The sequence below is a fragment of the Mauremys reevesii genome, linkage group 12 (assembly GCF_016161935.1).
Source record: "Mauremys reevesii isolate NIE-2019 linkage group 12, ASM1616193v1, whole genome shotgun sequence".
In the NCBI taxonomy this organism is placed as follows: Eukaryota; Metazoa; Chordata; order Testudines; family Geoemydidae; genus Mauremys; species Mauremys reevesii.
Window position 1 is genome coordinate 30169470 of NC_052634.1, and position 21502 is coordinate 30190971.

General features: G+C 57.1%; 1 protein-coding gene and 1 non-coding gene across 2 annotated transcripts in view; both read left to right on the forward strand.

Moving 5' to 3' along the window:
• LOC120375640 (zinc finger protein 850-like) overlaps nt 1-21502 on the forward strand; it is a gene marked incomplete at its 3' end in the record, with an annotated part of 811498 nt that overhangs the window by 195696 nt on the left and 594300 nt on the right. The window lies entirely within an intron of this gene.
• LOC120376337 lies at nt 4811-5000 on the forward strand. The gene has a single exon (XR_005587223.1). It is a non-coding gene; the product is annotated as a U2 spliceosomal RNA (small nuclear RNA).

Here is a 21502-nt window from a genome sequence, read left to right on the forward strand (position 1 = left end):
GCCCATGGACACGTGACACCTTCTGTCGTTTTAGTCTCAAGTGAATGAGCCCCCTGCGGGGAGTGAACACGTCACCGCACGTCACAGCCCCAGCGCACGTCACAGCCGCCGGGCGGGGATTGTCTGTGAGCCCCGCGCTGGGGGGCGGGGCTTCAGGGAGAGACCCAGCCCCATAGACAGCCTGGGGCAGGGAGATATTGGGGGAAGGGGGGAGAAGAGGGGAGGGAGAGACCCAGCCCCATAGACCTGTACGGGCAGGGAGATATAGAGGTCAGGAGGGGAGGAGAGGGTGTTGGCAGAGACCCAGCCTGGGGTGCAGGAGAAATGGGGTGGGGTGGAGGGAGCTGGGGGAGAGAAGAGACATGTGGGGTGGGGGTGAAATGTTGGTCCAGGGAAACTGAGTCACTCCCAGGACATCGTGTGCAGGGGGGAGCACAGGGGCAGGGAGAGAGCCCCAGCCCCACAGAGCCCCAGAGGGATAGTGGGGGCAGGGGAGGGGATGGAGGGGGGAGAGACCCAGCCCCATAGACCCCTAGAGGCAGCAGGATATGGGGGTAGGAGAGGATGGCAGAGGAAAGGCCCATCTCCATAGACCCCAGAGGCAGGAAATGAGGGGAGAAGGGGAGGAGGGACCCAGCCCTATAGACCTGTAGGGGCAGGGAGCTATTGGGGGCAGGAGGGGAGAAGGGGGGTTGGTAGAGACCCAGCCCGGGGTGCAGGGGAAATGGGGTGGTTTGGAAGGAACTGGGGAGGAGAAGAGACACAGGGCAGGACACATGTTGGGACAGGGAAACTGACTCACTCCGAATACATGCGGAGCAGGGCAGGGCGGAGGCAGATCATGCTGGTCCCAGGGTAATTTTGGGGGGTTCTGGTTCCCCACTCAGCCGGGGGGCTCCCCTCTGGGCTGAGGAGCCCTGGGGTGGGGCGGGTGCAGGGGCTGGGTGTGTGTGTGTCAGGCTGGGGGAGCTGCCTGGGCAGAGGGGCTGGAACTGGGGGGGCTGCAGCAGCCCCTGGCTTGACGTGGTTTCCATCACACCCAGGGGTTACAGTTGGTTGGGTGGCTCAGCACCCCCCACTATACAGATTGTTCTGGCACCACTGGCCTAGGGTCACCGTCTAGTGCTCAGGGCCTGCCTGGCTCTCCTAGAGCAGGGCGAGCGCCCAGCTCTCCTGGGGCAGGGCTGGCGAGAGCTCTGGACAGATACTAACAGCGCAGGGGAGCCTGGACGAATATTAGTTGGACAGAGGAGCCTGGGGCAGTTTATCAGAGAGCAGAAATGAATCCCGCACACAGCACTGGAGCTGCAGTGCTCGGGGTGTGGGCCTGGGTCTCCTGCACAGTCTCCCTGCTCCCCCTCGTGGCATAACAAGTTCCCTGCAGAGAAGCAGAGGTGCGGGTACGAGGGCTGCGGCGGGTGCTGCAGCACCCCCATGTCTCACTGTGCAAAGCTCCAGGTGCTGTGGGAACAAAGCCAGCATTATTGTGTGATTCCAGAGAACCCCGGAGCTGTGCTGCCCCTGTGCAGTGTGAGCAGGAATTGCACGTTTTCACACTGCTTGTGAACACCAGGGCCCGTGCAACCATTTAGGCAAACTAGGCGGCCACCTAGGGCGCCTAGTGGTTGGAGGCGTCTAAAAGCCCCCTCAGGCGAGGAGGTGGAGCGGAGGTGAGCTGGGGGGGGCGCGCTGGGAGGGCTGTCCCCAGTAACGGGGGAAGGGGGCGCACAGGGGAACTGCTCCCCACCCCAGCTCACCTCCGCTCTGCCTCCTCCGCCGAGCACACAGCCCAGCTCTAATTCTCCTCCAATCAGCATTGCAAGCCTGGGTGGGGAGGAGAATTAGAGCGATGCCGGGGTGCTCAGTGGAGGGGTTGGAGCCGAGGTGAGCTGGGGCGGGCTCCCCAGGCAGGCTTAGCTTCCGCAGGCAGGGGCGGCAGGTTATATCTGTGTGCGGTGCCCGGGCTCCAGGAATATTCAGGGCTGGGGGCCCTGCTCCAGCAATATTTGGAGCTGGGTCTCTCCCCCGGCCCTGAGCCTCCCCAATGCCCCAAACCCTCATCCCCAGCCAGAGCCCTCATCCCCCCCCCGCACCCTAATCCTCTGCCCCAGCCCTGAGCCCCCCTGCACAGCATGAACCCCTCATCCCCCCGCACCCTAATCCTCAGCCCCAGCCCTGAGCCCCCCTGCAGCATGAACCCCTCATCCCCCTGCACCCTAATCCTCTGCCCCAGCCCTGAGCCCCTGCGCAGCATGAACCCTCATCCCCCGCACCCTAATCCTCTGCCCCAGCCCTGAGCCCCCCTGCAGCATGAACCCCGCATACCCCCGCACCCGAATCCGCCGCCCCAGCCCTGAGCCCCCCTGCAGCATGAACCCCTCAGCCCCCGCACCCTAATCCTCAGCCCCAGCCAGAGCCCTCACCCCTGCACCTAATCCTCTGCCCCAGCCCTGAGCCCCCGCAGCATCAACCCCTCATCCCTGCACCCTAATCCTCTGCCCCAGCCCTGAGCCTCCCCTCAGGATGAACCCCCATCCCCAGCCAGAGCCCTCATCCCCGCACCCTAATCCTCTGCCCCAGCCCTGAGTCCCCTCCTGCATCATGAATCCTTCATCCTCAGCCCCACAGCCCTCACCCCTGTATTCCCTCCGATCCCCAAACACCCTCCCCCCCAGGTGCACCCCTCCCCCTTCCCACATACCCCTTCCCAACCCCAAACTCAGTCCCAAAGCCTGCACCCTTCACCCCCTCCTGCACACCCACCCCTGCCCCAGCCCAGAGCCTGCAGCACCCAAACTCCATCCCAAAGCCTGCACCCTCCTGCACCCTAATCCCAGCCCAGGATCTGCACCCCAGACCTCCCCCTCCCGAGCCCCCTCCCAGAGCATTAGGCAGGTGGGAGCAGAGATGGGGGGGCAGAGTTGGGGGGCGGGTTCTGGGCACCCCCACAATTTCTACAAACGTGCCACCCATGTCCGCAGGAGGTCTCCCCAGGCAGGGTAAGCTGCCGTGGCAGGGGGTGGGGTGGGAGGAAGTCTCCTAGGCAGGGTTAGCTGCCACGGGGATGGGGGAGTAGTTGCTGCAGGGGCTCCCGGGTGGGGGCTGAGTTAGCTGCGGAGGGTGGGGGAACGGACAGACGTGGTTAGCTGGGTGGGAGGGTGCAAGGTGGAAGTTTCACCTAGGGCCTAAAACTTCCTTGCACCCGCCCTAGGGCTTTCCGCACCCCTGACAGGCTGATTAGACACCTGCAGCCAATCAAGGCAGGCTACTCAGGGCACCTGGGTTTAAAAAGGAGTCGCTTCAGTTTGTGGTGTGCGTGTGAGGGGCTGGGAGCAAGAGGTGCAAGGAGCTGAGAGGGAGAGGGTGTAGCTGCTGGAGGACTGAGGAGTACAAGCGTTATCAGACACCAGGAGGAAGGTCCTGTGGTGAGGATAAAGAAGGTGTTTGGAGGAGGCCATGGGGAAGTAGCCCAGAGAGTTGTAGCTGTCATGCAGCTGTTACAGGAGGCACTATAGACAGCTGCAATCCACAGGGCCCTTGGCTGGAACCCGGAGTAGAGGGCGGGCCCGGGTTCCCCCCAAACCTCCCAACTCCTGATCAGACACAGGAGGAGTTGACCCAGACTGTGGGTTCCACCAGAGGGGAAGATCACTGAGGTGAGAAAATCTGCCAATAAGCGCAGGACCCACCGAGGTAGAGGAGGAACTTTGTCGCAACCTCTAATTGCAGCATTTTTAAACGGTCTGCATGTTGCTTGCAGGCTCCTAACACTTGCCACAGCAGCTCCTTTTAATTTCCATCCAACCATCTGTACTTATGCCGATAGGTCGACTTTAGGTCTTTAACTTTGATTGGTAGCTGAGAAGATGGTATATCGGACAGAAACCCGTTCGACAAACCTCTTCATTTCCTTGTTATTTCCTGACTTCTTTATTCATAACCTTTTCCTTATTTCCCAGCAGATTGACTAGTTCTGGGAGCTAGCAGGGGGACCTGACGGGCTCCTTATTTTCTGATTTCTTTCGGAAGCATTGAACTTGCCAGGGCACAGTCAGATTCTGGATGCTCATGGAAATGTAACACCTCATGCTCAGCTTTAGTTCTGTTTCTCAGCTCTTTTGGAAAATCGATCTTTAGTCTGACATGTAGCATCCTTGCATTAGGAGATGGCTAATTAATAAGACCATAAACCTTGGCAATCAAATGGAACCTGAAGTCCACAGAAGAGCCCGAAAGGCCCTTGGGGAGTGGAGTGCAAGTTGAGGAAGACTTCCCTGCACAGCTTCTCTCTCAATTCTCGTTTTCCTGTATTGAGCGCAAAAGTCGGGAATCAGCTCAGGGTACGGTATACCATGTGTGTGCAGTGGTTAGACAAGGAACTGAACTGGTATGGAGCAAAACTATCTTATGTGTGCCTGATGACTGTACGTTTGAGAAGGAGCAGAAAAGAGCATTGGGCTGCGGTACAGCGCTTACATAGGCTTTCTTTGGCCTGTTTTGCTGTAAGAGTTAACAGTGAGAGATTGTTAGTCACATGTCAGTGGATGGGTTTATGCAAATTAGGTGTGTACAGGGAAACCAGCAAGAGGAAGGAGGGTGAAAGACTTCTCTGTCTTTGAACAGAATTGTGTGTTAAGGGCTCTTGCTTTGAATTCTTCCAGTGGAGTCATTTCGGGGAAGTGATCATCACTTTGAGTTACCTAGTTATCAAAGCCTCGTGAATGGTGTTTGGTGCGTGTCTGGGTGCTCCTCGTGCTGAAGTAGAAAGAAGTGGGGGAAGAGCAGCTGCCTAACATCCGAGACTAACAGCATTGCTTCTCAGCCTTTTGGCTAAGATAAGTGTAGTGTCTGTTCTTATCAGCTTAATATCTGATAGGTCCTTTATTTGAGGACTGTATATTAAATTGATTTTTGAAACAAGGAGATGGAATAGGAGCTTGCTCTGACCACCCCATGCATTGACCTGGTATTGCAGTGTCTCCAGGACCAGTGCCTCTCCTTCTGGGGAGAATTGTGTGGTTAAAAAAGCAGAATAAGATTCACTCTAAAGATGCTGATTTGAGAAGACTTTTTTTTAAATTAGTTGGAAAATCAGGTTTCTTTAGTACTTAAGTTCTTCATAACAATGTATTGTTAAAATTCCTTGGGAGTGTTTTCTGAGTCTACAGCTGTGAGTTTCTTTGTCTTGCTGGAAAATTGTTTTAAAAGCTGAGATTCTTCTGTTTGCTGTGAGTTTTTTCAACAACATGAGGGTTGAATGCTTTCCAGACTGAGGGTCTGTTTGGGAGATGGTTGGTTGGGGGCGGGTTGTGTGTGTGTGTGGGGGACACAGATTGGCAATATTCGAGGTCACATGTATATCAATAACTGGATGAGTTACACAGACTTCTCCCCACCCAGCCTACTTCCATGTATCTTCACTGAGCCTGCCGCCCACCATCCCAGAGCAGAAGCCTGAAGCCTGAGCCCCACCGCACTTGGGGAGGAGGGAACTCCCGCTGGTTGCCGGCTCCTGCAGTGTTTATGACTCTGGAAGGGGGTAGGGCCCAGCCCCTGCAGGCAGCCCGGGGGAAGAGCCGCTGCTTTGCTGCCCCCGAATCCCCCTCAATTACAGCCCGGGAGGCTGTGGCCACAATAAAAGCCCCTGGTGGCCACATTTGAGAAATGCTGGAGCCTCACAGTAAACAAATCCCAGCAGGTTTGTCACACCCTATCCCCCACCCTGGGGATTTCCTGCCCTCTCCCACCCAGACCAACCTCCCTGGAAGTTCCCACCCCCTATGTATTTACTGCCCTTTCTCCCCGCCAAGGGAACCCGCCAGCAACTCCCTGATCATCCCTCCCTCGACTGGCTCCACTGCAGCCATTTCCCTTCCCCGGCCCCTGGAAGGACGGAATGAGCTGGAGCAAAACATGGATGTTGCGCTGCAGCCTGTTAGGGCAAAAAGGGCAACTGGGGACATGTCAGAACAGGAAATAATTTCCCAGCACAATTCCCCCCAGGCTCTTTCCCTGCACACGGATATTCCAGCTTGTCCTGCATGGGACAGAAAAATTCAAATGTAGGGCTGTCAATTAATCGCAGTTAACTTACACAATTAACTTTAAAAATATCATGATTAATCTCAGTTTTAATCACACCATTAAACAATAGAATATCAATTTAAATTTATTATATTTTTTGATTTTCTACATTTTCAATTAGATTGATTTCAATTACAACACAGAATACGAAGTGTACAGTGCTCACTATATATAGTTTTATTACAAATATTTACACTGTAAAATATAAAGTGCTGTAGTGCAATCTCTTTAGCATTAAAGTGCAACTTGCATAGGTAGATTTTTTGTTGTTGCATAAGTGCACTCAAAAAGAAAACAATGTAAAACTTCAAGTCCAGTCAGTCCTACTTCTTGTTCAGCCAATTGCTGAGACAAACAGGTTTGTTTACATTTACTAGAATAATGCTGCCCGTGTCTTGTATACGTCACCTAAAAGTGAGAACAGGCTCTCTCGTGGCACTTTTGCAGCCAGCATTGCAAGGTATTAACATGCCAGATATGCTAACATCCATATGCCTTCATACTTCAACCACCATTCCAGAGGACATGCTCCATGCTGAAAACGCTCGTTAAAAAAATAATGCATTAATTTGTGACTGAAGACCTTGATGAAGAACTGTATGTCTCCTGCTCCATGGTTTTATCCGCATTCTGCCATATATTTCGTTTTATGGCAGTCTTGGGTGATGCCCCAGCACATGTTGTTCACTTTAAGAACACTTTCACTGCAAATTTAACAAAAAACACAAAGAAGGTATAACGGGAGATTTCTAGAGATAGCTACAGCGCTCGAGCCAAGGTTTAAGAATCTGAAGAGCCTTCCAAAATCCAAGAGGGACGAGGTGTGAAACATGTTGTCAGAAGTCCTCAAAGAGCAACACGCTGATGCAGACACTACAGAACCTGAACCACTAGACAGGACAATCAATCTTCGGTTGGTGGCTGACTCAGATGAGGAATATGAATGTACTTTGGATCGTTATTGAGCAGTACCTGTCATCAGCATGGAAGCATGTCCCTGGCCTCTGATTGCTAGAAGCTGGGAGGGGAGAACAGGGGCTGGAGCTCTCCATGGCCGCCCGGTCTGGTCACTCCCTCTGAAGCCCATAGCCAGGGCAAGCCTTAGGGGTGGGTGACACCAGGGAATTGCTGTGAGAGGGGAGCAAGGAGGGACATCAGGGCTCCCTGCATCCAGGTCACCTTCCCCACCTGAGCTGCATAAGGGGAGGACAGAGAGCAGCAGCCCAGAGGGAGAAGGTGACCTGGATGCAGGGAGCCCCGATGTTGCTCCTTGCTCCAACTCTCACAGTCCCCTAACAATGTGTGGAGGAGCAGTGTTCAGGGGCGGCGGGGGGAGCGAGCAGCAATGCCAGCTACTCTGTGCATCCAGGTCAGTTTCCCCAAGTGGGCACAGGAGGGGGTGCAGGGGTTAGGGGGAAAGGGGGGACAGTGCAGGGATTACGGGTGCGGGAGGAGGCAGGGGTTAGGGGTGTAGGGGTTAGGGGAACTGGAGGGGGCACAGGGTTAGGGGTGCAGAGCCTGGGGGCACCAGAGGAGGTTCAGGGTTGGGTGCCAGAGGGGGGGAGCAGGGATTAGGGGGACAGTAGCACAGACCACACCTACTCCTCCTGCTTTCTCCTGACACCAGCATCACCCTTCCCAGCATCGCCTCATGGCAGCATCTGCTTCCGGACTCGCACCAGAAATGGGAAGTCTGGGCCCTGCCTGGCAGCGGCTGTCAGGAAATGGAAGCAGGAGACACTACCACTCCCATGGTGCTGTGGGGCCCGTCCTGGCTGGTGGGAGATGGAGGCAGTGGACACTACCACTCCCATGGTGCCGTAGGGTTTTTAGGTGGGGTGCCCCCCGCCAGGGTTGGGCTCCAGGGGAGGTTTGGCATCTTAAGGGACTGGGGGGGGGGGTTGCTTGGAGGAGGTTTGAGGACCAACGGCGAAGGGGAAGTTGGACACTGGCCAGAATACCAGGAGACAAGGCAGGTGAGGTGATACCTGTTACTGGACCAGCTTTGGAGCCACACAGGGTCGTCTTCATGCAGGGGAAAGGTGCTCAGAGCATCACAGTTCAATAGAAGGTGGAACGCTCTGCCCTGAACACCAGACAGTCCCCTACTTCCTGGAACGGGGGGGGCCTGTCTCCATTGTCCTGTAAACAGCCCCACCATGTAACCCAGAGGTGGCTGCATCTTAGCACCAAGACACCAGTGGTCACTGCTCCAGAGGAGATGGTACATACAGGCCACTGCCCTCCGTGGCCCCCAGACGTCACAGACTGTGCACTCTCTTAGCTGGCCCCACAAGTTACTGTCCCAAGAGGTGAGGTACACACAGGCTACTACTCAAACTGGGCACCTGGGGTCACTGCAGCAATGGTTGGGGATACATGCAGGGCACTGCTGCACATGGCCGGCAGGGGCACTGCTGCAATGGTGGGGTGGTGTGGGGATGATAAACAGGCCACTGCCTGAATTGGCCACTACCACAATGGTGTGGAGAGGGGAGGAAATACCAATAGGGCACTGCCACACCAGGGCACCACAGGAGGTCACTGCTCCAATTAGTAGAGATACACATTGGGTAGTGCCCCAACTGGGTGCCCTACCCCAGAGAGAGGGGCTGGGGAGAAAGAGAGGAAATCAAAGGCCACTGCCTCACTTAGCCACCAGGGTCACTACCTAAATAGGGGACAAACACACAGGGCACTGCCCCACCTGACTAGCAGGGTCACTGCCCCAATAGGGGATATACAGAGGTATTGCCCACGGGGATGCCAGGGATCAGTGCCTGCCATGCCTGGCACAGGGTAGAAGGGAAAGGGTGACCAGATGTCCTGATTTTATAGGGACAGTCCCGATATTCGGGGCTTTTTCTTATGTAGGTGCCTATTACCCTCCACCCCGTCCCGATTCTTCACACTTTCTATCTGGTCACCCTGGGGGGCGGGGGCAGGGAGAGAGGGGGCTACACACAGGGCACTGCCATACTTGACCACCAGTGCACATCCGTAGTGGGGGAGTGACACACACCAGGAGCAGGGCTCACTGCCACAGAGGGGTTGGAAGATACCCAGGGCACTGCCTGACATGGCCACCCAGGCACCCTGCCACCTTGGGGGAGGTGAAGAACACACCTCAGGCACTGACTCCTCTGGCTACCAGTGGTCACTGGCCCAATGCAGGGGTTGGGGAGTAAATACACACAGGGGCTGCCCACCTGGGCAACACGAGTCACCGAGATGAGAGTGGGATACGCAGAGGGCACTGCCCCAATGGCTGATATACATACAGGGCCCTGCCTCACCCACCCACCAGCGCTCACAGGCGCAATGGCAGTGGTGGGGTCACACAGGCAACTGCCCTCAGTGGCCACCAGGGGTCGCTGCAGCAATGCTAGGGGGGATACAAGCCAGGCATTGCTGCCCCTCGCCACCAGGAGTCACTGCTCCTACAAGAAGGCACCTACAGGACACTCCGTGCCTGGCCAGCAGGGTCACTATCACTGGGGAGGGCTATGGGGAAGCAGAGAAAGAGCCACTAACTGCAGTGGGGAAAATCGTCATCTACAGGGGAGAAAGAACGGACTCCGCTAGGACATCGCACCAACTCCGGCCAGGCTGGATACCAGCAATTCGGGGCTGGAGCAGCTCCAGCTAGAGGCTGGGCAGAGGCAGGTGACCTCGGTCTCTGTGCTGAGCAGGCTGCTTTGGCAGCGAGGAGGGACAGGGAACCCCCCGGCCAGGGTCTTGCTGCCCAAGGAGGGGGAGATCTGTGGCAGTTTTGGAGTAGCTGGTTCAGCAGCCGTGAGCCGCACGCTTGTCCCTGCCTGAGCTCTCCAGGAGCACATAACACACAGGTGCGCACTGGATGTAGGCACCAGTGTAACGACAGGGCCAGACTCTGCTGAGTGCTGCCTGTGAGAGACAGGGGCAGAGTCAGACGGGCAGATGGGGGCAGGAGATGACAGGGCCAGTAGCCATTAGCTGAACCCATCACAAGTCCAGCCTGTGATGTCACCATCCGTCCCTGCAGCTCTCCATCTGTCCCGCTGTCCGTCCAACCCTCAACCTCCCATCCATCCCCCATGTATGCCACACACCCCCCTTCACCCATCTGCCTCACACACTCATCTATTTCCTCATGCATCCTGCTGTCCCTCTGATTGTCCCTGCAGTGCCCAGCACAAGGAGGCATAGTGGACCCTGAGCGAGGCTTTTGGGTGATGCAGTAATGGAGCTAGCGGGTGATAAGGGGGGTTCTGGGCATCTCTAATCCTGTGCCCAAAGCCATGACTGCGAGCCCACTCCTCTCGGTCTCAGACCCCACAGCCCCAAAGACATGACCGGCCACTCACGCTGTGACCCGGTGACAGCAATGAGGTCTCCCCGAAGTTAGGGGGTGGGAGGAGCAACCCCCTTATCCTGGCAGGCAGGACACATCCTTCCCAGTATGGCAGAGACCTTGCCCGTGGGCAGATAGACCCAGCTGAGCCCATAGGAGACTGGGGGAGGAGGAGCAGAGGAAGAGGATGCAGGCAACTGAACATGACAGGTGTCCATGAAAGGAGAGAGAGAGTTTGAGTGTAAGTTCGCCAACACAGAGAGAGAAACCTTGGAGAAAGAAAGAAACTCAGAACAGGGAGTCACCCTCATGGATCCAACTTTCTGCTAGGGAGCACACACCACTCCTGGCCAGAGAGATGATCAGCCCCTACGAATGGCAACATCATCTCCCTTGAAGCCACAGCTAGTCCAGAAACCCACACCCAGGTAACGGGACATCCCTGCCTGGAACCAGGGGGGCTGTGACCAGAGCCCTCCCCAAACCAGATACTTCTCTCACCGACAGAGACAGCTACTCTCATCCCAGCTGGGCAGGTCTTGCCTGGCATCAACAGGATTCACCCTGTCACTGCTCTTGCTCACTTTCCATCTCACCTCAGAGCTGGACTCCGTCCCCGCGACTTCTTTTCCCTTGGTATGAAACACAACACAAATGAAAAAGCAATGGTGGCGAGGCTCCTCTTCTCGCTACTCCCGCACCCCAGGGCTCCGGCTTCAACCCTCCTCCCAGTCTGCCATCACAGCTACAATCAGAAATCTGAGCCCGGGGCTCACACCTGGTTGTCTCCCCAATCCTTGGTGCTGTCCAGCATGTCTCCCTCCACAGAAGTCACCTGGCCTCGTCTTAGACTCCATCTTCATATTGCTCTTCTCCTTCCCAGAGCTCCTGCTCTGCTCCTCAGACCTGTCTGTGCTCAGCTCTGCAGGCAGAGGGGAAGGGGCATGATGGGAACACACACGCCCCATTCCAGACACCACACAGCATCCACAGGGCTACCAAACCACGTCACCTTCGGCCAAAACCACCCCCCACCCCGAGGGAGCAAAAGGCCTTTGTGAGCTCAGCACACACAAGCCAGGAAAAGATTAACACCCCCACCCAGCCCAGCCAAAGTGGGAGCTTCCCCCACATCCCAGCCACAGGCCCACGGGGCTCATGGATGGAGGAGTTTGGGGGGCTGTGGGGGCCCCTGAAGGACTAGCTCAGCGTGTGATGAGTGACTGGGGTGTATGTGGGGGCCGGACTGTGGTTTGGGGTGTCCAGGGGGACCCACGGGAAGGGACTAGGGGGATTAGGGATAGAGGAGGGTGGGGTTACCAAGGTGCATTGTGGGAATGTGGGATTTAGAGCCCAGAGTGGATGGGTGGGGGCGGGCTGGAGGACCCCACAGTGGCTGAAAAGGGGAACCCGGCAGGTTGGGGGGTAGCAGAGATTGGAGATGAGGAACCTCACACCCTGGGGATGGGCTGGGGCAGTGGGGATGGGAAGTGGGGCCCAGCCATGGAGAAATGGGCTAGAGGCAGTTAGGGGCTGGGGAGGAGGAGGGGCAAAGGAAAGGCCGGGCAGAGCGGACAGGATGGGGATGGGACGCCGGGGCTGAGGATCCCCACAGATGGGGAGGGGCTGGCGAGAGGTCACAACAGGCGGGGAGACACTGGGGGCCTGAAGGGGCCCTACAGAGGAGAGGAGGGGTGGGGCTGATGGCGCCTGGAACTGGGGTCTGAGCCCCCGGCCCCCGTCTTGAGCCGCCACTCGCCGCCCGCCCCAGTGCCCGGCCCCGCCCCGCCGGCTGCCCCGAGCCGCGTCCCCATCCCCGCTCCGGGACCCCAGCAGCGCCCGGCGGGTCCCACTGTCTCTGTCCCCGCTCTCTCCGCCAATCAGGGAGGCGGGAGGCGCGCCAGTGACGAGTTACGGCCCCTCCTCCACTAGAGGCCGCGTGTGAGAGAGAGAGAACTACGCTTCCCAGAGTGCACCGGGAGGCGTTGTCTGAGCAACCTGCGCGTCACTTCCGCTCTGAGACAGGCCAGGAACTACAACTCCCAGCCTGCCCGGGCGCCTCCGTCCTCCAGCCCAGGTGAGGCGGGTCCTGGGTCAACCTGACACCTCCCCACAACTCCTCATCCCCACCCCGCCCCAGAGACCCGGCCCCGCCCCCCGCCCGCCCCTGACGTGACCTCGCGGGGCCGGGGGGCTCGCCCCGGCCGCCCCCCCCCCGCCTGCTTCCCTTGGCCGCGTCGCGCCCCCCTCGGGGGGGGGGGGGCTGTTGGATGGAACCAGAGGGAACTATGGGGGAGGGGCAGGGCTGGGAGCCAGGACTCCTGGGTTCTCCCCCAGTTCTGGGAGGAGGGGCGCGAGTGGGGGAGGGGCTGGGGTGCCTGCTGCCCTCATTGCAACCAGCAGAGCCCCCCCCTGCAGCTTGTCACCCCAACGCAGCCGCGCCTGGTTCCCCCTCTGCCCAGGCAGCTCCCCAGCCTGACACACACACACAGCCCCTGCACCGCCCCACCCCAGGGCTCCTCAGCCCAGAGGAGCCCCCGGCTGAGTGGGGAATCAGAACCCCCCGAAATTACCCTGGGACCAGCATGATCTGCCTCCGCCCTGCCCTGCCCTGCTCCGCGTGTATTCGGAGTGAGTCAGTTTCCCTGTCCCAACATGTGTCCTGCCCTGGGTCTCTTCTCCTCCCCAGCTCCGTCCACACCAGCCCATTTCCCCTGCTCCCGGGCTGGGTCTCTGCCAACCCCCCTTCTCCCCTCCTGCCCCCAATATCTCCTGGTTCCTACAGGTCTATAGGGCTGGATCCCTCCCTCCCTCCTTCTCCCCTCATTTCCTGCCTCTGGGGGTCTATGGAGATGGGTGTCTCCTCTGCCATCCCCTCTGCTACCCCCCATATCCTGCTGCCTCTAGGGGTGTATGAGGCTGGGTCTCTCCTCCCTCCATCCCCTCCCCTGCCCCCAATATCCCTCTGGGGCTCTGTGGGGCTGGGTATCTCTCCCTGCCCCTGTGCTCCCCCCTGCACAGCATGTCCTGGGAGTGACTCAGTTTCCCTGGACCAACATTTCACACACACCCCCCCCCCGACATGTCTCCCTTCACCCCAGGCTGGGTCTCTGCCAATCTCCCTTCTCCCCTCCTGACTCCAAGATCCTCTGCCCCTACAGGTCTATGGGGGTGGGTCTCTCCCTTTCCCGCCCCCCATCCCCTCATCCCTCCCCCCAATATCTCCCTGCCCCAGTCTGTCTATGGGGCTGGGTCTCTCCCTGAAGCCCCGCCCCCAGCGCGGGGCTCACAGACAATCCCCGCCCGGCGGCTGTGACGTGCGCTGGGGCTGTGACGTAAGGTGACGTGCCCACTCCCCGCAGGCAACTCATCCACTGGAGACCAAAACGACAGAAGGGGTCACGTGTGCATGGGCGGGGCTATGCAGATGAGCAGTGTCTGGCGGCAGGACGGAGAGCAGCGAGAGGAACCGAAGGAGCCCGGCGGAGAGAATTCTCTGCGTGTGGACAGAATCCGGTGTGGGGAGTTCGTGCTGTGGGTGCCTGCACCGGAGTCACTTCGGGGCAGTGATTGCTACTGAGCTACATAGTGACCAAAGGCGTGTGACTGGGGTGTGGTGCTTGGCGGGGAGCAACTCCTGGTGATAAGGAAAGCAGTGGGAGCAGCAGATCCGGTCCTAGCAGGGGGCAGGGTGGCTGTGAGGTTTCTTTGCAACTATGAGTGGGTGTGATGTGGGTGCGATTAGGGCCCCCCCCTTTTCTGGGGGGGCGGGGCTTCTACTTTCTGGTGGGGGGAGGGGAAGGTTCCATGATGTCACAGCCAATGGGGGCGGGGGTTGAATCATGTTTCTGAAGTGGGAGAGCAACTTCCCCCACTCCCACACACTCTCCACTACGGGGCTGGCTGGGCTGGGATCTCTAGGGAGGGAAGGCCAGGAAAAAGTCTCCCCTATGGAACCCAGGAGTCCTGGCTCCCACTCCCCCTGCTCTAGACCCCCTCCACTCCCAGAGCCAGGGATAGAACCCAGGGGTCCGGGTGCCCAACCCCATCCCTGCTCTGACCACTCGACCCCACTCCCCTCCCAGGGTGGTGCAGGGGTCACTGGGTCAGTGTCCCAGCTCCGCTAAGGGCCTTGACTGATTTTCCCAAAGTGATTCCTTCTGAATCCAGCACATCTGCCCCCTGCCCGCCCGGTCACTGCCCACCCCCGTGTGGGGGCACCAGCACTGTGCCGGGTCGTGATGGGAAATTGTCCAAGCTGGCCCAGGAGAGACGTGTGTGTCCCTGCTGCCCCCTGCTGGTGGGGCTGAGCCCTGCTCTGTGTGAGTGTGTGTGTGTGTTGGCTTTGCAGGCTTTTGTATCCTGCAACAAGTGACACACACACACACACACTGATGCACAAAGGGACTCACGCAATCCCAAGAACACTCACACACAACACACCCAGAGGGGCATGCTATCCCAACCCCCAAAGAGAGAAACAATCACACCCCCAGCCACACTCACAATCACACACACACCAGAATATTCACAATTGTGCTCAGAGACACAAATGCACACAGTTCACTCCCAATGCTCCCAACACAAGGACCTCCTGCCCCACACAGCCTGTGCCGAGGCCTGTGGAACTCACTGCCACTGGACAGCTACCAATGAGAATGGACCTTTCCAGGAGACCAATAGACATGGCCGTGGTGACAGAGGGGGCTGGGCTCCCAGGGTCTGACCCGGCTGAGACTGGTTCTGACCTAGAGGGGGTCTATCCAGCAGGGGGCAGTGTGACCACACACAAAACCACCGGAAGCGCCTTTCTTAGCGGGGCTCCCAGGCCATCCCCCACCCTGCCCCGGGTTGGGTAACAAAGGGGCAGTACGGGACTCTGGGCCGTGTCACAACCCGTCCCCAGCCCCTCGCTCCCACACGCTGGCGAGTTGGGTAACTGCCGAGGGATTGCACAAGAGAGCGTCAGAACCAGGTAGAGAACCCAGGAATCCTGGCTCCCCCCGCGACTCACACTCTGACCACTGGCTCCCAGGGCTGGAGATAGAACCCAGGAATTCTGACCACCAACCCCCCTGCCCCGCTCTGACCACTAGACCCCACACTCCCCTTTTAGATTTTAGGCTCGCAGCCTCTTCTATCCAACCACCCCACCTGTCCATCCCTTTGCTGCAGGTTTTTGGGGTGGACCCCTGCTGTGCACTCCCCCAGTGCAGCCCAAGGCTTTTCCTCCCCCCAACCACACATCCTCTCCCCCTCGTGCTGGATCGTCTGGCACAGGCTCCTTCAAGGGTTTGCATTTCTTGGTAGTTTTCACCCCATCACTGCTTCCTGCCCAGCCCCCTCCTGCTGTGCAAGATGGTTTGGGGGGGATGGGAAGAACCCAGGAGTCCTGGCTCCCAGCCCCACCTGTGCTAAGCTATGAGACTCCACTCTAACCCCAGCGCTGGGACTGGAACCCAGGAGTCCTGACATCTATCATCTTTTCCTCTAACCACTAGACCCCACTCCCGCCCTTTTGGGGAGTCAGGGCTCCTGGGTTCTGTCCCCAACTCTGGGAGCAGTGTGGGGTCTAGTGGTTAGAGCAGGAGGAGCCAGGAGTCCTGGGTTTTATTCTCAGTACTGCTGTGTGACACTGGGCCTCTGTTTTTCCTCCCACTCTTTGGGTGTGGAGCCTGTAAACTCTCTGGTGCATGGCCTGTCTCTTGCTGTATCTGGGCAGCGCCTGGCCCAACGGGGGCCTTGATTCTGCCCCGGTCTCTGTAGGTGCTGCTGTTGTACAGATAAACAGTCATGATACTAAAAGGTGTGGCAGTGCATGAGTGCACCACCATTGCCATGCAAGGGCTAAATGTGATTCTTATCCCTGTGACCTCCCGTGCACCCTTCCCCCCCACCGATTCTCCACCCTGAGCCCCTTGTGCCGCTGCCCTCGACAACGGCAGCGCAGGAAGCCACCCAGCCCTAGCCCTAAAACAAGAAGATGAGAGGAAAAAAGAAAAAGCTCACACCAACAGGAAACCAGCCCCAGCAGCTTGTGACTTCACTTCCTAAAATTATACACACACACACACACACACACACACACACACACACACACACACACACACACACACACACACACACACACACACACACACACACAGAGCCCCGCTCAAACAGCCCCCTTTGCCAATGCACCACCTCACCTCGTCCAGGGAGGTCTAGGTGGGAAGCTTCACGTGGGAGCAGTGATGGACAGCACCATCAAGGTAGGTTCTGGAGATGGTCCTCCAGGTACGGGCGTCTGGGCTCCAACTGGCACTGGGCTCACGCTGGGCTGTGTTCAGTTCCTGTCTCTGGTGTGCGCCCCGGTTCCACAAACGCCCCCGCCCCCTGCTCTTTCCTTCTGGTACAAAAAATATCCTCTTCCTTCGCCCCAGAGAGAGAGACACCCACGGTGCTGCTCAGCACACGCCTTCTCCCCACCTTCCCCCCATTCCCAGGAGCGTGCGGGAAGGGGGTCAGGATTGGGGAGAGCCCGTGTCCCAAGTGGAGGGTATGGGGGGCTTGCCCCCTGCTCAGAGCATGGGGGTGCCAATAGGCACCTATGGATTGTCCCCCCAAGCAGGGCCAGGATGGAAATGGGGGGCCTGTGCCCCCAACATGGAGAATCGGGTGCAACCTTACTTAACGGGTCAGTCTGTCCTTTCTCTGACTCTCCCATTCCAGCTTCAACTAGCGCTTGTGGTTCATTGGTTCTTTTTCATTCCTTTCCTTCTCTAGCTTGTATGTTCTTGCTTTCTTTTTTCCCCTCTACCTTTCACGCTCTTCCTTTCTTTCCTTCTTTTTCTAATGTTTTTTCTCTCCCTTTATTTCTTTCTCTGCCTTTCACGTTCTTTTCGCTCTCTCTCTTGGTGATTATTTTTTTCACTCGCTCTTTTTCCTCGCTCCTTCCGAGCCAAGTGTGTTCTCCTTGCACACAGATTTTGACAGGTTTTCCTCCTGATCAGCAAGTGGATTAAGCACGTCTTCAGTGGGGGTTTGGCATAGCAGGGCACAGGCTGGCCGGGTGTCTTTGTGGCTGTTTGCTGGCCATGCATAGGCATGGTCCTGCCCTCCTCTGGCCGTGACCTCGGTTGCTCTGTAGCTTTTAAGCCTTCCCTTGGAGCTGTCAGCACCAACCCCCTCTGCTCTAGGTGCCCAGAGGAGGAGAGGTGCTGGGCTCCAGTCTGGGACTCTGCCTCCCTCCTGCCTAGCCCTGACTGTGAAGCCTGGCCCTGGCCCTCCTTCCTTCAAGTGCCAGGTGGGCAAGAGGTAACATGTGGCTGCAAGCAAAATGGCCAAACTTGTGGGCCTCATGTGAGGCAGCAAGAATCCCAACCACAGGCATCGGGAACCAGTTCTAGAGCCCCAACCAATTTTGGCCATTCACAACCCAAGACCTGGCTCCTGTGGGCAAGTCACCCAGCAGGAGGAGAAAGATTGGCTCTTGCACAGCTGGAGACAGGGAAGTTGAGCACTGTGAGCTCAAGGGCTTTACTACAAACCAACACAAGGTCCCACTGAGATTTGAACTCAGATTGCAAGATTCAGAGTTCTGCCTGTTACACCATGGGACCAGCTTGGGCTGCTTTCTCTGCACAGTGGTGACCATCACAGGGCCGGCTCATGTAAGGGACTGTTGGCCCCTTACTAAAACTTAGTGGGGGGTTTGGTTGGCTAGTTCCCAGCACCAATAGAAGGGGGAAGGGCCAATGGGAAATCAGGCCCCTGAGACTGACAGTCCCCAGGGGCAATGGGGAGAGGCCAAAGCTCCAAGTTAGCTGCACTGACAGGCCAGACAGTGTAATGAGGGAGTCACCAGGCCAGGGGGTCCCATCCTCCGTGGGAGCTGGAACTGCCTGGGCCAGAGTGTGGCGGAGCTAAGGAGAGAGCAGGAGCCCGAGAAGAGCCAGGGAGCAGAACTGCACAGATGTAGTGCCAGAAACTGCTCCCTGTAGGACTTTGCTCCCTGCACCAGTTACTGAGAGCTGAGGTTGTTCTTATTTGCTAATTTGCTAAAACTTGACAGTGGTGGGGGATGGAAGCATAAAGGCTTCATCCTTCAAACGACCCTGCCTGGTGTCTATCTGTATCTATTACCTCTTAACACAGGATTGTAAACAACAGAGTGAGGTCATTTAAACATTTATTTTGCAGCTTCATTTACTGTGCTAACAATGTAGCATCCTGACACCGATACTTCTGCCCACGTGCCCTGTGGGTTGGATTTATTTTAGTGGGATGCGGGACATGTGGAAGATCATTTAAACGCTTAATTTCTTTACGGTTTCCCTTCAATATACTTCTCTGCTGGTGCAATTTCTGACCATTGCACGTCTATTGTATTTATTACAATAGCACAAGTAAGTCACACAAGTGACATAGTCTAAGGGCTTGGCTACACTTGCAAGTTAGAGCCCATTAAAGCAGCCCCGGGCGCCCTAACTCCTGAGGTGTCCACACTCGCAAGGCACATGGAGCACCTGGGCTCTGCAGCTGGAGCGCTCCTGGTAATCCACCTCCATGAGAAGCATAAAGCTCGCTGAGCCCTGCTGAAATACCCGGGCATCAGTGTGGGCGACGTGTTGCATCACTGCACTGTGTTTGGCCTCAGGAAATGTCCCATAATCCCCTGAAGTCAAGTGCCCACTCTGGCCATTGTTTTGAAATCGGCTGCAGGCATGCGGATATCGCCTTTCAAAGCTCCGTTTCTGACAGCCGGCTGCTTATCTGCTCCGGGACAAAGCAACCATTAGTGTGGAATGCTGCTGCTGTTGTGAGTGTGTATGAGGGGAGGTGGGGGTCTGCTGCTGTCTGAACACACAAGACAGCATGCTGACACACTCTCAGCCCCCCAAACACACGGTCACTCCCACCACATACACACAACACACTCCCTGTCACACTCCAACCCCGTCCCCCATTTGAAAAGCACGTTGCAGCCACTTGCACACTGGGATAGCTAACACACTGCACTGCTCTCTGTGGCATTGCCAGAGCTGCTAATGTGGCCACTCCAGTGCGCTTGCAGCTGTCAGTGTGAACACACGGCAGCAGTTTCCCTGCTGTGGTTTAACTCCCAGCGCTCTACCTCTGCAAGTGTAGCCAAGCCGTAAATTTCCCAAACCGACCGAACTCAGTAACTGCCCTCCACCACCACATGCAGGGTGTAGGGGCACCATGGAGCACACGCCGCACTTACTGGCTCAGCCTTGTGCATGCTGGGGTGGCCACCTCCCCATTGATGAGACCTGGTCCCAACATCTCTGTGGAGCTCCAGTCTGCCCTGCTGCCATCCCTGTCTGTGTTGTCTTCTCTAGCAGTTGACTGGAAGGTGAGCACTGGCCGCATGCCATGTAGCCGTGATGTCTCGAAGGGCGAAAGCAGGAGGAATGGTGCCTTCATAGCCCACCCAATATTCCATAACATAGTTAAGGGAAATATTTCTCAATGAATTCTCAGTAAAAGATCAGAAGCAGCCAGTGTCTGCATCAGTCTACGAGCATTGGTATTTTCTTGAAATTTGTCAGACCAACCTAACTAACACCTAACACACATTTGAAGTTCTTCTTTTCACACTGTTGCTCATTCTCAGGTTCTGCTTTGTCTCCAGACAGATCCATTCTCTTTCAGGACAGCCTTGTTCTTTCTGTCTGTTTCACTCACTGAGGTGTCGGAGTAAACACTCCCCTTCCTTCTATTCTCAGACAAACACTAGTATTAACTGTTTGCTGCTGATGGGTCTAGAAAGCATTTGTCAAGTGGAAGATGCTGTTTCTGGGGGATTGCTCCCAAGATCCAGTACTTTGGGTTCAAAAGTCTCCCAGCTTCCTTGGGGAAAATAACACCAAGGCTTTGTTGCAATATACAAGAAAGAAGAAGTTATTCCACCTCAGATGGGACTTGAACCCACAATCTCTGGCTGAGGAAGCCAATGCCTTATCCATTAGGCTACTGGGGCCCTGAAAAACAGTAGAAAGAAGGATGGAAATTCCCTCTCTTAATTGCACATTCCTTCAGAAGCCAAATACTCCATTTAATGGCCTTACAGAAACGTCTGCATCCCCTGGCAGCGAGGCTACTGGGCAGGTCCCTGACAGAGCTGAGCACCACCTTTCTGCCAGCCACCTTTAGAGAAGAACCCCACCCTAGAGTCACCCCTCCCTCCTTCAGCACCTCCACGGCTGTGGCTCTGAGTGGCAGTAGGATGATTAGGGGGCGAATCCGGGGCTGGAAGGGGGGTAAGGTCGGCCTGTAAGGAGTGACCAGGTGGGGCAGACCCAGGGGGAGGCTGTGGGCTGCTGGTCGGTTGTTGGGATCAGAGCTCTAGATCAAAGCTGCACAGTGACCTGACACCCAGGGTTATAGGGCTGACATAGTGACCCCCTTACTGGCCTCGGTGACCCCCAAAGCCTTGTTACTAAGGGCACTGAGGAGTCTCTGTCCATTAATAACTTCTGGGAGCTCCCCAGCAGGCTGCGGGTGTCAGCCACCTCCTGCCTCACAGGTTAGACTCTTGGCGCTGTGCCAGCCGCCCCTTCGCTTGCAGGCCCAGTGTAAGAAGCAGGAGGCCCGGTGCTGGCAGAAGAGGGTTTTGATTAATCGACCTCTGTGTTATGGGCACAGGACGCTTCCACTCAGTAGCACAGCTGGGGGGGAGCAGGGGAAGCAGCTTAGGGCGTCGGGTTCCTCTGGTGGGGGTGTGGAGCAGCCGTTCGTTTTCCTGTTCGCACTCCTCTGCAGTGTGAAAATCGGGGAGGGGAGGCACAAGCCCCACTTCCCTCCAGAAATGACGCCCAGTGGGGGAAGCCAGGACAACAGGGTGGGGGGGCAAGTGGTGGCCAGACTCTCACCGCCAGGGTCTAGTCTAGCTCAGGGTCCAGCTCAACTTCCTCCCCGCACCCCTGGCCCCCAGTCCCCTTCCACCACCAGGTCAACCCGGGCACTAGGGCAGGAACGGGGTGAGGCAGCAAGTCAAGCTGAGCAAGGCAGGCAAAAGTGAGTCTTGTCTTCATGGGCCGCTCCCAATGACGTGCTTTTTGTGTGCAACTGCTGCAAAAA